This window comes from Vanellus vanellus (assembly GCF_965231255.1).
Source record: "Vanellus vanellus genome assembly, chromosome: 13".
Taxonomy (NCBI): Eukaryota; Metazoa; Chordata; class Aves; order Charadriiformes; family Charadriidae; genus Vanellus; species Vanellus vanellus.
Window position 1 is genome coordinate 56,415 of NC_138918.1, and position 15,704 is coordinate 72,118.

Below are 15,704 nucleotides of genomic sequence, written 5' to 3' on the forward strand. Positions count from 1 at the left end.
GCAGCTTTGCACTTTTTTCAAGTCCAACATTGAAAGTTACCTGGAAAAAAGGTAACGAGAAGGCCTCTTCTATTAATGTACATTCTTGTACATTTGACTCAGCTTCAGTTTCTTACACAATTAAAGGACCAAGCCAAAACCAGACAGTCCAGAGATCCAGGCATCAAAGCAACAACGAAATTGTAGCTATGCAGCTTGGGAAGCAACAAATAAGTAAAGAGTTTAATTTGTGACCGAAGTTAGGTTTGGTCTTTTTTTGTTTTTGTTTTTTTTTTTTTTTTTTTGTAAATGAGGCCCGGGTAATCCTGTCCTCATCCATGGCAATCACAAAGGCGGTGAAAGGAAGATTCAAGGCACTTTGCCACTATGGAGTAATCTGCTGCAGAAGAAGTCCTTCTCATGCTTTTGATCAGCAAGTTGGTGTTGTTGGGTGCAAGAACGGTTCACAGCATACTACACTGTAGCTGTATCTACACCGGATCAAAACCATCTTGAATATTTGCACTGAGATCTCCCCCTGACCTCAGTTAACACTGCGCTATTTCTGGTTCCTGGGTGGCCGTGGGACAGAAATCATGGCTCTGCTCTCTGCAATAGGAACCAGTCATTCTGGTGGCGACCTCGCAATTTTACTGCTTTTGCTCTTGCTTCATACCTTTGACACAGTCCCACACAACATCCTTGTCTCTGAACTGGAGAGAGATGGACTTGATGGATGGACTGTTCAATGGCGAAGGAACTGGCTGGATGGTCGAGTCCAGAGAGTTACAGTCCCTTAACAATAGATGTGCTGCAGCAGTGAATTCCACAAGTTAGCAATTACCATGTTAAACACCCCCATGTATGAGAGACAAACCTTAGGCTGTTGCAATGAAAGGAGCTAAATTCACTTTTTCTTATTCCCAGACTAAGCCCAAGGAATTAAGTTCATAACAATACCTCCTCTTGCACTTTTTAAGTAGTGGAACAGGAGGAAATACAATGTGACTGTGCTGCACTCACTCTGTTAACCTTCCTAGTTGCATTTCCCAACATTTATTTTTAGGTATTCAACTTCCATGGTACCTGAACAGGAGTTTTTTTTTTTTGCATTGCATTCAATAACATTTAAATTACGTTGAAAAATAAATGTTACAGACATTTTAGCTAGCTAATCTCCTGCCCTACCTCTCAGCAGGTTATTGTTCCTCTTGTATTGTATTCCTACTGTAAACCTCTTGTTTACCTCTCCAGGTTGACCTGTGCCTCAAATTCCAAAATAAAGCACAAGTTTTGCTTCAAAGAAAATTAGAAGGCAAAAATGACTTTACACTATTAAAAGATAAACCAATGCTTGAGTATACAGTAAGTTAAAAATCACCATCTCCTGATAGGAGAAGTCTTCTAGTAGTTAGAATAGTGGTAGACTTGTGGGTTTTACAAAGTCCAGCTCGTAAAAGCTGAGGAAAGAAGTGTGACTGTAATAAAACTAAAACACAATACAAACACATCACTAGAGGCAAGGTTCCCCTCCACCTCATGGCTGAAATAGCCCAAGTCAGGGCTGTATCCATGTCTTAGTCTTGGGTTTGCTTCAACTGTTCTATCACTGAATTTTATCCCAATTTGAGCAGGAACTCTAAAATCAACGCGACTGAAAGCTCATTGATGCTTCCCGATTAATATGCCAGAAGGTCTGCGTGACATTTCTATGGAATGTCTCCGTGCTCTTGGGACTGATGATTCAGTGCAGAGCTGCCTGGAATTTCTACAAAACTTCAGCCCTCCTCACTTCTCAAATGGCTTCCTTTTACCAGCCTGTCAAGCTAAACTAAAAATAATTGCTTTGTGTGCAATAACAAGGGGAAGGATGGAAATTTCACAGTACGATGTATTAAGCAGCTCGCTAGAAAGAGGAAGCTGCATTTCCAAGAGCAGTGTGAAATGTATCTCCCGTGTTTAATTCTTTTTTCTGCGGTTAGAGAAAACAAAAATGCCAATTTTTAAGGTGCATAGTGGGTAACACTCAAGCGAAAGGAGTATGCAATCAAGATGTCTGTAAGGTCAATTTGATGAAATTTGTTCCTTGTTTCTCGTAGTTTCATGAAAGAGATGAAGGGAAAAGCTGTGTTTAGAAGAGGGCTAGTAACTGGCAAAACAGACGTGAAAGAACCGGAAGCCTCAAAACAAGTAGAAAACCACGACTAATGTGATTTTCATAATACTGCAGAGTTTAGAGACTAGCCTCACCACAAACTAAATGTTATGCAATGGAAAATACCCATTTCAAGAAAAGGATTGCCTCCTCATACCTCCCAAAATCCAGCAACGGTCCCTGCGGTCCTACCGACGAGGTACACACCTGTGTCCTGCGTGTGCGGGATCCCGCTGCACGTCACCCCTCCATCCCATGAAACAGAACAGGGACAGACAACAGAAATCGTGGGATCCACGGGTAAGCAGCAGTCAAGGGCCTTACAGATATTCTTCCCACATGAGCTATTTCTTTGTAAATGTGTTTTAAACAGAGGAATTTATTTATGAAGGTAACTAGAGTGGGGGAGCCAAAGCCCTCTGCATTCAATACAGGCAAATAAGAACAAATTGACAGAACTGACTGCACAAGAGAGGCCAGCAGTGCGCTCACAGATGCCGAGGAAGACACGGTATTGACTTTTAAGCTTTAGTCACAAAATAAGCACCCACTACACGAACAAAAATTATTTCTGGAAATGCTGGGATAAGTGCATTGTAAGCATATTATATATGACATCAAATTATATACTTTAAGCTCCCTCACAGGCGATTTCAGCAGGAAAGGAATAGAGCAATTTTATCAAGAACTTTTACCACATTTAATTATATATCCATACTTTTAATTTTTTGAGATAATAATTATGTTGAGAAAGACCTACAAAGATAACAGAAGTGTTGTTGAAAGGAACCGAATAGGATACTTTGAAACCTGATACACTTCAGGGCAATTAGTGCATTATATATTAAATCCACAAATAATGCAAGTTAAGATGCATTGTAAAAGCTGCTGAATGTAGATATGAAAACCAAAGGAATCTACAATATCTAACAGCTAAATTTCTTTTGATTTCAGGGATACAGGATGACATCATCAGAGGGTTGAAGAAAAATTATGGCAATAAATGAATTAAAAAAAAATAATTTAAAAAAAGACAAAAAAAGCAACTTGAAAGGACTATCTTCCAAGAAGGAATAATGTTTTTAATCACCTGGAAAGAACTCTAGAAAACAAGATGTACTGAGCAGCAAGAAATCATTGGATCAGTATTTGATATATATTACGGCAGTGAGAAAAGATCACTGTATGTGATTTTCATTTGCATAATATCACACACGGGGAGAAGGTCATTCTACTTTTAAGGAGCCTACATTCATTACTGGACACTTCCGCACAAAAACAGATTCAGGAAAAATGCACAAAATTTAAATCGGAATGTATTTTCTAAGCCGACGTTTAAAGGTTTAGGTATGTAAAGTTTAGTAAAATACCATCTTCTGTGTCCACAAATCCACCTGAGATGTGTGGTTGATGCATATGCATTACAGGAACGACAGTGTCAAATTAGCATTAAATGAATAACTTAAACTAAACAATGAATTCATTCTTCTTCTGAATATTTCTACACAGGCCAGGATTTTCCAGCCTTCATAGTTCTAATTGCTTGTGTTTAACATCTTCCTTCCAGTCACTTCTTCAGGGCGGGCGTTTTCTTCTACCACACACGTGCACACCTGCGTACAGTGACTTCACTCAACTGACATATGTCCCTCTTGGTCACTGGCTTTGTTGTACCTACATGCTGATTGATAAGGTCGTCTTTCCCTGCTTCTCGCTTTTGCTTTCTCGTTCTGTGGAAATTTGCCATAAATCCTGGCACACGAGCCAGCTCACTTTCTGAAAAGAGCCCAAATTACTTTGGTGGGACTGTTTCTCCTATTTCACTGCTAGAACATGTAACTATATGCATTCTGTAAAAATCAATGAAGGTTATGACTGCTTTTTCAGCAAGCAGAAATTTGCAGTGTCTTTTACTATGATGATGGCAGAAGCTCCATAGCAACAGCCTGTTTGCATTCCTACCGGAACCACGTTGCTCCTGCACTATCAGGAAAACTATGTATAATCACAGTTATTTAGTTTGTGTGCTGAAGAATTTATTCTGATTAAGAGAATAAGGTTTTAACTAAAAAGCTGTTTTTATTTGTCCATAGCTAGCACAGGTTTCGCTGTTCCAGCTTTCTTAGAGTTTACAGTGACAATATTTCTTTGGTGCTAAGGAATTTGAAGTTTTGGCTTCCTTCACCTGTAATTCACTAATATACAAACACGCGCAAAAGCTGTTTGGAGGGTTTAAACAGACTTTCCTTAAAATAATTCTTCATTTCTCTCATAGAATCTCTGATCCTTTTCTTTACATGTACCGATTTCAAAAGGGTCTTCATCCACCTAACACTGTACAAGAAATGCTCTTCATAAAGTACACAGAAGCAAACCAAAACAGATTAGATAAAAAGCAGCCAAATGGCTGGGCACAGTTATGTGAAATATAACCATTAATACACATTTGTCATGGTTTGGGCCGGACTGGGCACTGAGGTGAAAAACAGATGCTCTGCTCCATCTCTCTCCAAGGAGAGGAGGGGGAGAGAGAGAAAGACGAGTTTAGGAAAAAACTAAACTACTTTAATGAAAATATTAATAAAATAATAAAATAATTTTAAAAGAAAATAATGAAATATATACAATATATACAAAGCCATGTCAAGCTCCCAGGATGACGATCACGTCACCAGTGGCGCTGGGGAAATCCCAGACTGGGCTCAGCAATGGACGGGAACTGGATTCCAGATCTGCATTCAGGACTGGGATCAAAGGCAGATGGACAGACAGAGTCCTCCTCAGACGTCAGCCATTGAAGAAGGAGAGGGCTGCCCCTTTGATCCCTCAGCTTTTATACTGAGCATGATGCAGATGGGATGGAATACCCCATTGGTCAGCTTTGGGTCACCCGTCCTGTCCGCTCCTCCCCGCAGGTGGGACCCCTCTGCGCTTTTCCGCTGCCGACCCCCCAACGGGGCACATAACAAAGCTGTGTGGCCTTGGGGGTTATAGCACAGAGCAGGAGCCTCTCTGCATACCGTTCCTTGGCATAAACAATCAGGTCTTATCACTCTGGGAGCGGACTACAGCCTTAAAAATATGCCGTTAATTTCAGAGAGATCAGCTCGTCAGAAGACGCTTAGCTAAAAGTAAAGTTACTGAACAGAAAATCAGTTCTGTTTTACCTCAAACCAGGAGAACACTTTTAATGCTAAACACAGAACACCATGGATATACCGTTGTACCCCTGACAGTACCAGGTACAGCCAGTGGACTAAGAAGCTCTAAAATGGAACTTAGTGGTTGGCTGATCGTGGCCTGGAGCGTGGCCCGTTAGAGAGAACACGGGGCCTGGTTTCTCATGTCAAACCAAAGGCAGAACCACAAATAAATCATACTCAAGACACTTCATTGCTTTGTATCCTTGTTTTCATTTTGATCCGTCTTATGTAGCCAAATGACATTCACGGTTTAGAAATGATTTTAATGGTTTCTATATGCTAGGAAGAACACAAATCACCCCCCCCCAACTGGCAGAAGCACGCTGGCGCAGGACAGGTCCCATGGAATGAGAGCGCAGTTACGTCAGGCTGATGAGAACTGCACAGAGCTACTGAATGCGCAGAATGGTTCCAAACCCTCATGTTATCCACGTTATTAAATAATGACAGTTCTAGCGAGTCAACATCATAAACTAGGACAAATGTTCCTGACTAGATAATAATCTCTGGGATCCAAAAGGATTATCTCCACCGCTGTGCTAGCAGACTAAGCTGCTTGTCAATCATCTCTAACCTATTACCGACAACTCTCAAATTCGGTGGTACTTTACACTTGAGCCTGTAGCCCAGGAGAAGGGACTGAAATTCAGGAGTTGCAAGTGTTCTAACAAATCGGCAAACTCAAAGTGCAAACCTGCACAACTCATTAACTGCTCCTGTAATCATTCTGCATAGGTCAAGTGCTGTTGTACCATGTTTGAGTGTACAATGAACACATGAACGTGCACCTCTGGGAAAAGTGGGGATATGAAATGTCACAGACATATACAGAGAGCAAAAATAACCACGTAATATTTTTTGCACATGCCCAGAAATACAAACACCTATTTACTACATAAACATTTCAGCTTCTGACTGCTGGGGTCGGGAATGTCAACTCTGAGCTGGCTGAAAGAGAAGCAGCAGCAAATCTGCCTCCTTCACGAGGACACCCACGGAGGCGGAAGGCTGGCAGGTTTGACATTCATAGCATTGGCAGGAAAATCTGACAGCAAGGGGTGGGGAGAGAAAGGCTGCACCTACACGAGAATCCCAGAGGAAAACTACACTTGGGGGGGGGGGGAAGTAAAAGAAAAAAGCTAGGCTGAATTTCAAACTCAAAAAGGATTTCAACTCAAACACAGCGACTCAGTCCATTACTGCTGTTAAGTTCAAGCTGGAGACCGCAGTCCATTGGCTCAGGACTCAGTCCCATCCAAAACACCAAGTCAAAAGATGCCGGTAGAACCCGACTAGCTGAGTTCCTCGCTTATCCCAGTCACAACCGACCACCTGCTCTACTCACTAGCGGGGCCTGTGGAGGACCAACTGTTGACAACCACAGAAAATTCTTCTCACAGCCCATTTTTTTTTCTCGTAATTTCACACACCCTCTGTGTCTGTTGTCTCCACCACAGGCTTCTCAGTAAGTAAGCTGAGTTCTTGTCACCTGTCCTGCAAGACTGCAATTATTTCCCCACCAATCTAATATTTCATGCCTCAGTATAGTACCTATGTAGTATTGACGATACATTCATTCTGCACATGCACCCAGAAACAGATATTCACCATTCTCTATCTCTGCACATACACATTCTTTCCACCCTCTGTCCTCCCCGAAGTTAGCTGCAGTTGCAGTTTAGGTATGTCTCGTCTCCCAGACACGTACCAGTAATAGCGTTTGATTCTGCAGCGATCCGCACCTGCAGAGAGAAAAGGCCACTGAACAAATACCCTTGTGATATGAATCCAAGTCCTCAGTCAACAGCTGGGAATCAGACACCACCTAACTGAGAGGCAACATCTAAGTGAGGAAAAAAAGCCAGGACAAACCAGATTCTCAAGACTTGCCTTGATTTTTACATGGCAGAAATAGCAGGAGTCTGTATTGATTTTCATATCTTTATTCAACGATGGAGAGGGGGAAAAGCAGAAGACTAAACACGTAAGAAAGACATGGAGATAAATCAAAACAATTCAGGAGCACAGTTTGAGAAGGTAACAAAACAGCAGCCTTTTAAAGAAAAATATTCACAGGCATCAATAATAAGAAACTGGGGCAAGGGGTGGGAGGAAACTATGTAAACTCAATAGCAAAGAACAAAAGGCCATACTTGCAACTCATAAACCTACAAACCTATTCCAATGACACACAGAGATTTCAATTCAAATTATCGAGACATTTATCTGTCAAAATAAACAGGAACTAAAAACTGAATAAATAACTCGGAACCTCTCTCCCCTACCCACATCAATAACTAACCCTCCATCAGAGCAAGTTTTGTCTAGAGGCGCCACCACACACTTGTGTTCAGTTATGCTCAGAGCACCACTTACAAGAGAGACACACACAAAACAGCAGCAATATGTAATATTCAAAATTTAGTCCTTGGATGATGCTTTTTTTTTTTTGCCTTGTCAGCTACTGCAGTCTTCAGCAAGCTGATACAGCCTGAACAGCCACAATGTAATAAGCTTTTCCAAATGCTCTTTAACCCCAACAGAAAGGCTGTATTTACAGGTTTGTGACCCTTATGCCTCAGAGGGGAATCTGGCCAGGAAAGCTGCTTTAATATCAAAATAACCAAAAGAAGAAATAAGGATTAGCTGCCACCCTGTGGAATGAAAGCACACCTGCATCGACAAAACCTTCTGTATCATGCTCTGGGGAGAAATGGGAGAAAAACAACGTGTCTTTTGAAATAGGAGAAAATAAATGAGAGCAAAAGAGCAAGATGGCAAAGAAATAATACACGGTTTTCTTTAATGGTCTTCACAAAAGAGAATGTAAAAAGATACCTAGAAAGAGTCTGGGTAATGTAGCAAGCACAACACGAGATTAGGAAAGATGCCTTAGGGTTTCTGTATTTGTGATTATACTGCAGCAAGTGACCAAACTTTTAATGACTCTACAAAAAACTAGTGAAAGAATTCAAACAACTCCCTCTCCCCCAAATCCCCAGTAACCCAGTCATTTAACATCACCGTGTTTCAGAGCATGAGTGAAAAGGTAACAGTGTCGGGAAGAGGCTTTTCCAATGTGTGTGTTAATTCCAGACTGCCCACTGGCCACCAAATAGATGGAGCAGCACCAGAGACAGGAGATGGGACCATCTGAACCAATTCGGTCTGGGCTGGCTTTTTCTCTCTTTTCCCTTTTCTGAGGCCACAGCCTTTGAGCACCACAGTGGCTCCATTGATCAGTTACTGTATTCTTGTGGCAAATACAGAATGGTCACAACAGCTGGCTTTTACAAAACCTGGCTTTTAAATGCAGTTTAAATTCTATTTAATTCAAGATATTAATTGCCCCGAATTAGCAAGTGATAGCAGCAATGCTGTAATTTCCAGACAGTTGCCGGATTTCCAATACGACCTAGGAAAAAGAGAAAGCTCGGAAAATTCTGTGATTTGGCTTTGGCTAAACTTATATCAAGCACATTTCTTTATAAAACCGACGTTTAGTGTTGCTAGTAGACAGCCTTTACATTAGCTCTATGCTGGCAGAGAAAGCCATTCACTAAATACGAGGCTTAGTCACGACAATTCATTCCTACCTCCCTTAATAATATATTAATTTCTTATATTTATAACTCTTTAAGTCACTACTAAGTGTTTCCTACAATGCAACACATGCTTTTGGGGTCTCAACTACATCAGGGCAACCCCCAACTTGCAGCTGAAATTTAGCACCTGCTGAAAGCTTGATGTTGTTTATTTAACTTTGATCATATGATGGAAAAGTAGAACAGAAACATATCAAATTTTTTTGTTTAGTTTTGTTTGTTTGTTCATTTTTTTTTTCCTTTGAAGTTGGACAATAAAGAATAAAGACTCCCCAGCCCTATTCTAAATTCTATTTCTCTTCTGTACAGTAACCTCCTGGTACAACCTGGACCTTTCTTCAGTCCGTAAGTCTCCATCTATGATGTTGCAGATAAAAGACCTCCTCTTTCCCAACATCAGAAAGAATCTCAGACTGTCTCACTATGTTCCTATTAGGATTTCCATATCTTTTGAGATGCAAGGTCAGAAACTCTATATACCTCTTGCTGCTTCCTGCAAAACTTTCTGGCATATCAGCGGCTCCTCCCAGTTTTGTGTGAGCAGCAAACTTGCGGAAGGTGCACTCTGCCCCATCATGCAGACATCACAAAGATGTTAAGCAGGGCCAGACGCTGTGCTGAGCCCGGCGGTATGCTGCTACCTGCTGGCCTCCAATTAGCCTTCCTGGGATGATCACCAGTCTCTGGGCCAGGCTGTTCAGCCAGTTTTTTTATCCACCTCACTGTTGGCTCATCCAGGCCATACTTCATCAGTTTTTCTATAAAAACCTTATGTGAGACAATGCCATAATCCCTTGTACCCACGTGATCTTGTATGGGTAAGAAACACAAAAGTCGTTTTTTTTCCCCGAAATGCTTGCACTGTTAATTAGGTTGTTGACTGGGGGGAAAAAAAAAAAAAAGACAAAAAAAGAAAGAACCTGTCTGTTCTTCAGAATGCTAACTCTCTGTTGCCATGGCCACAAATTCCCATAGTAACCATTAGATACATCTGTATTTTTAGATTAGAATTGCTTCTATTTTCACAGAATATAGATCCAATTGAAAGAAACTACTCATTCTTACCAGGAAATACTACAAAATTCAGACTATAAATTAGGGCAACACTACTGAAGTACATAAACACACAGAAAGTGGTTAATTGCAAAAGTGGGGGGGTAACAAATCACAAACATTGCAATTGCTCCTTCCTGCAGCTAGAAAGTGGTTTGAATGGAAAGCAAAATGATTTGAGGGCAGTTATTCTCTAACACGATTGTCTCAGCAAGCCTCACTGGGAAAGTGGCTCAATTAGAAAGCCCAGCAAGCCTAAATAGCCTTTTCAGTGAGGGGTTAACTGCAGTATTACTTCATATTTCTCCGTTACAGCCCCAGTTTCACCCCATCTCCCCCCTTTCTAAGCAGGACCTTCACTCTCATACATAGGAAATACTGATGTTCAACCCGTCCTCATTCTACTGTTTTCAGACAAGTCTCTGCTCGCTCGTTTTCAGCGACTGCACGTTATGCTCATACCCTCTGGTGGACAAAAAGCAATTCACAACCCTCCCTGGGTCTTACTGGTGCCAACAGGAACCCTGTCAGGAACATGCTGAATCAAGACCAAGCATCGCTACGTAGTCTCCAACTTCTGCACTTCAAGGAAGGTCGTTCCATCATCTTTACCTGGCTAGATCTGTCTCAGCTTCTCCATTTTCTTACTGGGCTTTCATTCAACCAACACTGTCTCACACATAGCTCAGCACGCCTGAATTTAGACACGAGTTCATGGTCACATGTCAAAATAAAAATTTCATTCATCTCTATGTGTCACTCACGACATTTGAGAAATAATCTAACAGAGGAGTCAAAAGTGAGGAATCCATGAACTCGGTGCTTCCCCAAAAAGGCAGCAGCATGAATACAAAAGGTTTATATTCAATACTAGGTTTGATGATCAGGATAATTTACCACCTAATTTTACCAGGTCACCAAAAATTTTCAACTTGTTTTCTTTTTGGCAAGTTACTAAGCATTACTTATAGTAAAAACTTAGTTCCCTTGTACATAAGAATTTTATATGCTTGCCATCCAGCCTGACCCTCCTCCCTGACCTGCTGCAACGAACATGATTGAATTCCCCATCTTCGATAAGTCAGTATAGCAATGCACTTCTATGCCTGCCACAAATCTTTTAGATAGTCTCAGACAGTTATATATTAAAGAAGACTCGAACACTTGCTCTTTCAAAGTTCCCTCACTTTTGCAGCTTCCCACAAACTTTACTTCTGACATTATTTGGCTAAATGCAGACAGAGTGCTCTTGTCCAAAGGGTCTGCAGCAAGCATATCTCAGCCAGAACCCACTGCAAGAAAAGGGAAATACACCAGACTATGCTACGGGCAACAGATGTTCAGATTCCCCCTGCGCAATCCAGCCTTAGGCCTTGTTGTACAAGTCACTGTGTGATTCTAGGTCACAGGATTAAATAATGGAAAAAGGCTAAATTTCAGCTCTAAAAGACAGTATTTTTCATGTCTCCACAGTCAGCAAAATAGAAGTAGTCCCTTGCTTAATAAGAGAAAACATAAGAAATCTAACAAGGTCATGAAAGGACAGGAGCTGAAACAGTAAGGAACTAAGGGTTTGCTTGCAAGAGGTTTACGGAATGGTTTTAGGCAAAAGAGCAGCAAAGACCTAAATTTACTCCGCCAATTTGCCACTGTTTCTTTTCAGTTCATATTATTTTGATTCCAGTTCTCAGCAGAAATAGAGCACTGGCAATTGTGACATCGAATTTGGGGATTCTACAGAGGTGTGTATACGTGCGTAGCGAAGTCCAGCTTTGGTTCATCCAAACCCATAGGCTTTGGGGGGGGAGGGGTAATTTCCCAAATGAATGTATGCTCTGGAGCTCCCTGCTGGTGCTTCCCCAGCATAACACATCTACTGCAGAGGGATGCCAGGTACTGGGTGGTACTCCTCTGGTCCTCCCTGCAGATCAGCTGCCTGCCGAGGTAAAATCCAAACTTTATTGTTCTGAAGAGATGAAAGCTTCAAGAATCTCAAGGCATGTAGCTCAAGCTCAGCTTAGGAAGGTAAAACAGAGAGAGGTGCTGTAAGAAAGAAATCGGGCTGTAATCTGCAGAGTGCAGTTTAAGTATTGCTTGAAGATCAGAAAGTCAGCAGTACTTCCTGGACAACTCTACTGTACACAGCCCGTTTCCAATCCAATTCTATCTCACAAGATGGGTTCTTCACCTGCTGCTATGCAGGTTTATTGTCTTCATTTACCGTTCAAACCAATCGTTCTCACAAGTTACTCTGCACACCTCCCAAGGTCTCTTCTGAAGCCTCTACACTTCTTAACAATACCTAGAAATAACACAAGACTGAGTTATGTTTATAGTGTCTTGCAATAGTGCCAAACTCCAGATGAAAGGTGACCAGGAATCCTTTCTCCCGCGTAACACTAAAGCACATCCCCACACAGCGTATGCATTTCTGCACATACCAGCTCTTAAACACTAAGTTCAGTAGGCTCCAGAGCACAAACAGCACACAGGGACTCCTGGGCAACCAGCGCTAGGTGGCCCTGCTTAAGCAAGGAGGCTGAACCAGATGGCCTCCAGAGGACCCTTCCAACTCCGACGACTCTATGAGCTCATACAGCTTCAGAATACTTTGCTGTTTTTCCACATATCTGACTTTACAGGCCAACTCAGAAAGCAGCACCACAAGATGCTTCAGCCAGTTGGCACATTACAAATTCAACACTACAGCAAGAAAAGCCATGGTACTGATCAGTTAGAGAGGGATTCGATTCAGCATCTCCCCAGCGAGCAGCAGAGTAATGTGACAATACAGCATCCACATCAGAAAGAAGGATAAGAATATTCCCCACCCCACCCCCCGCCAAGATTTCTTTCTTAGGCAATAAGCCACGCTTTCCAGCATTATATGCCCGTTTGGAATACAGATAGGAAAACTCAGCTCAGCTCAACTCAACAGCTGCTTTCAAGCATACAATGACACTTCACATTTAATGTGCAAGCCTCCTTGGTACGAAGCTACGTGCAGATCAGAGAACCGGCAGAGTATTCCATAGTTATCCCACTTCCCTCCTAAGGCACTATATTTCCTGCTGATTAAGCTGGCAAAGAATAAATAACAATTTCTGGAAAGTTGGGTTTCTCTAGAAATCTTGCTTTTCAAGGCAGAAATGACTTGGCCATCCATTGTAAGGGAATCATACTTCCAAGAGAGACATATATAAAAAAGAAAGCTCAGCACTGCGAAAGGATGATGAATGGAACTCAGTTCACTAAAATGGGGGAAGATGTAGCTTCCCCAGAACAAGCTTTGCAATTTTAAGAACACCAGCATCCCTCTCTAATACACCCTCTACCTACCAAGGAAGTTTATCTCGTCTAAAAGAAATCAGTCCCCCAGACTTGGAAACATAAGACTGGAGAATCAGAAACTCAATAAAGAACAGTAAGAAATTAAGATGTTTAGCTGAAGTGTAGGGTTTAAAACCTGACAGTAGTCTCCCCTATATTTTCCTATTTCTTACCCACCATGGAGGATACTGCCAAGCAAGAAAACATTTTTCCCTTTTATGCAGCAAATCATTAAGTTTCTCAGAAGGGAAACCACATTTCACTATTTTCTTTTCCAACAGCAGAACACTGACTCCTAGTATTATAAAGCGTGAAGGTACGTTTCTTTCCAAAAGGCAGTCATGGCTTCACTTTGTATCTCGTGGTACAGTTATTTTAGGATAATTTTAGGCACACAAATGTAACATGTACCACCTCCCCCAACTTCAGGTATCATTTTCTCTCACTGTGCTCAAGCATGTTAGGAAAGGGGTATAAACATTGAACACAATGGGTTCTACTGCTAGGTGAAGATTAACCATTTGCTTAATTGAACAATGAAGCCCACAGATGATACTGAAGAGAAACCACATTCCAGCATTTCCCGCTGAAACCACTGAACAACAGCTGATAAAAGCATTTTATCAAAACAGCACATTCAGCGTTCTCATTAACAAGAGAATTTCTATGCAAGACCGTGCCATCCAATGCAGAACTATCTCTAGAAACTCACTACGAGGTCACGTGGATGGTGGCAGATCTGCGGAGGCTTTGATCGAGCACAGCACAATCCAGCAGTCACATTTGTACTGGAAGAAGCAAACAGCGTCTGTGCTAAGACATCGTTCTTGCTCTGGGTAAGTCTTCTGCTTGACATCGTCAGCTTTGTATTGCGCACTAGATAATAGTCCCTGACTCTACACCAGACCCTCTCTTACAACCAGGAGTCACTTAATTCCCCTGTACAACAACAGTCAGAGCAAGACTGACCCGTACTTACCCACAGGCTCATGGCATCAAGCATCATTGCTCAGTAAAAGGTACTTAGCTCAGGAAGACAAAGGCAAATCCAGATAACAAACCTGAGTCTTCTTCAAACTGAGCCTGCTTCAAAGCAGGAAGAGTTACTACAAATGAACTGATTCTAGAAAACGTTCTGGAAAGTCACTGTATGAAAACCGAGTAATCTGAGACTCTCACAACACATGCATAAGGAAAGGGCATGAAGATCAGCATAAGTGGAGACTAATCAATCCTTGGCTTCCAAAGCAAGTCCCTCACAATGATTTACATAAATAATTTGCTATGGAAATTTTTAGTTAAAAAAAAATATCTCAAGAAATGTGGTCATAGAGATACTTGGTACACAGAGAATAACGGTTCTATCTTGTTCAGTACAGTAAAATCTAGGTCAGTAATTCTTCACAACTGAGTCTTCCACAATAATCAGTAAATATTTTTATCCCTCATATGAAGAGAGGAATTTTCTTTGGACACAGAAAGAATTCCTGCTTCAGGACATGCCTTTCCACGTTCTAGTGAGACACCTATATAATGTTTGCTAATGAACTAAAAAGAACAAAATACTTGTGGGTTTTTATTTGTGAAACTCAAAACTCAAAGCTAAATCAAGGATTTTCTGCAGACTTCTGGATAAAGCTTTGTTGATAATTTAGGACAAGTATTTCTGACAAGATGCAAGTTTCTGACATGGTCTGTCACAACTTCAACTTTTAAAAGCTACAAATAAAAATAAAACCAACTTAATTGGTTTCCTAAAATAACTAGTCAATTCGTACAACTTGCCACCAAGACAATGGGAAACCAGAAAAAATTCAGTCCTGATCTTCAACTTTACAAACTTTGGAAGGGCTGTTCTCTGGGACAGAAATACCGGTGTGATGTTACTTGCAGAAGTGCTTCTATACATTGTCAACAGCAAAATAAATATTTGTCTCTGTGAAGAATCCACTGTAATTTCAGAAATGTGACAGCAAAAGATGTGGTCAAACACAAATGCCTGCAACCTAAAGCTAAGAACGGTCTTCAGCGGGGATGGAGGAGCCAGGTTTCTTTGACAACTAGTTGGTGATTTATAATGGGTGCTCCCCCCGTTATAGGGACAGGAACCCTACTCATCTCGCAAACTCCCACTGACTCTGTTGGCAGGTGCACAGGGGATCTCCCCTTAACAACGTTCAACAGATCGGAATCCAGTATGGCTTGGCATGATGCACGTTTTCTCTGCAGTACTGCAGCTTCACTCCCACAATACAAACTCTACATTCAGTGTAGTTCTGTCCCAAGTGTTACATATTGCTCAAGCTTCAGGACACTGATAAACATGGCACATGGTCAGACAGAAAATTTGTGCAAGGGCTGCAGGAGGATAAAGCAAAA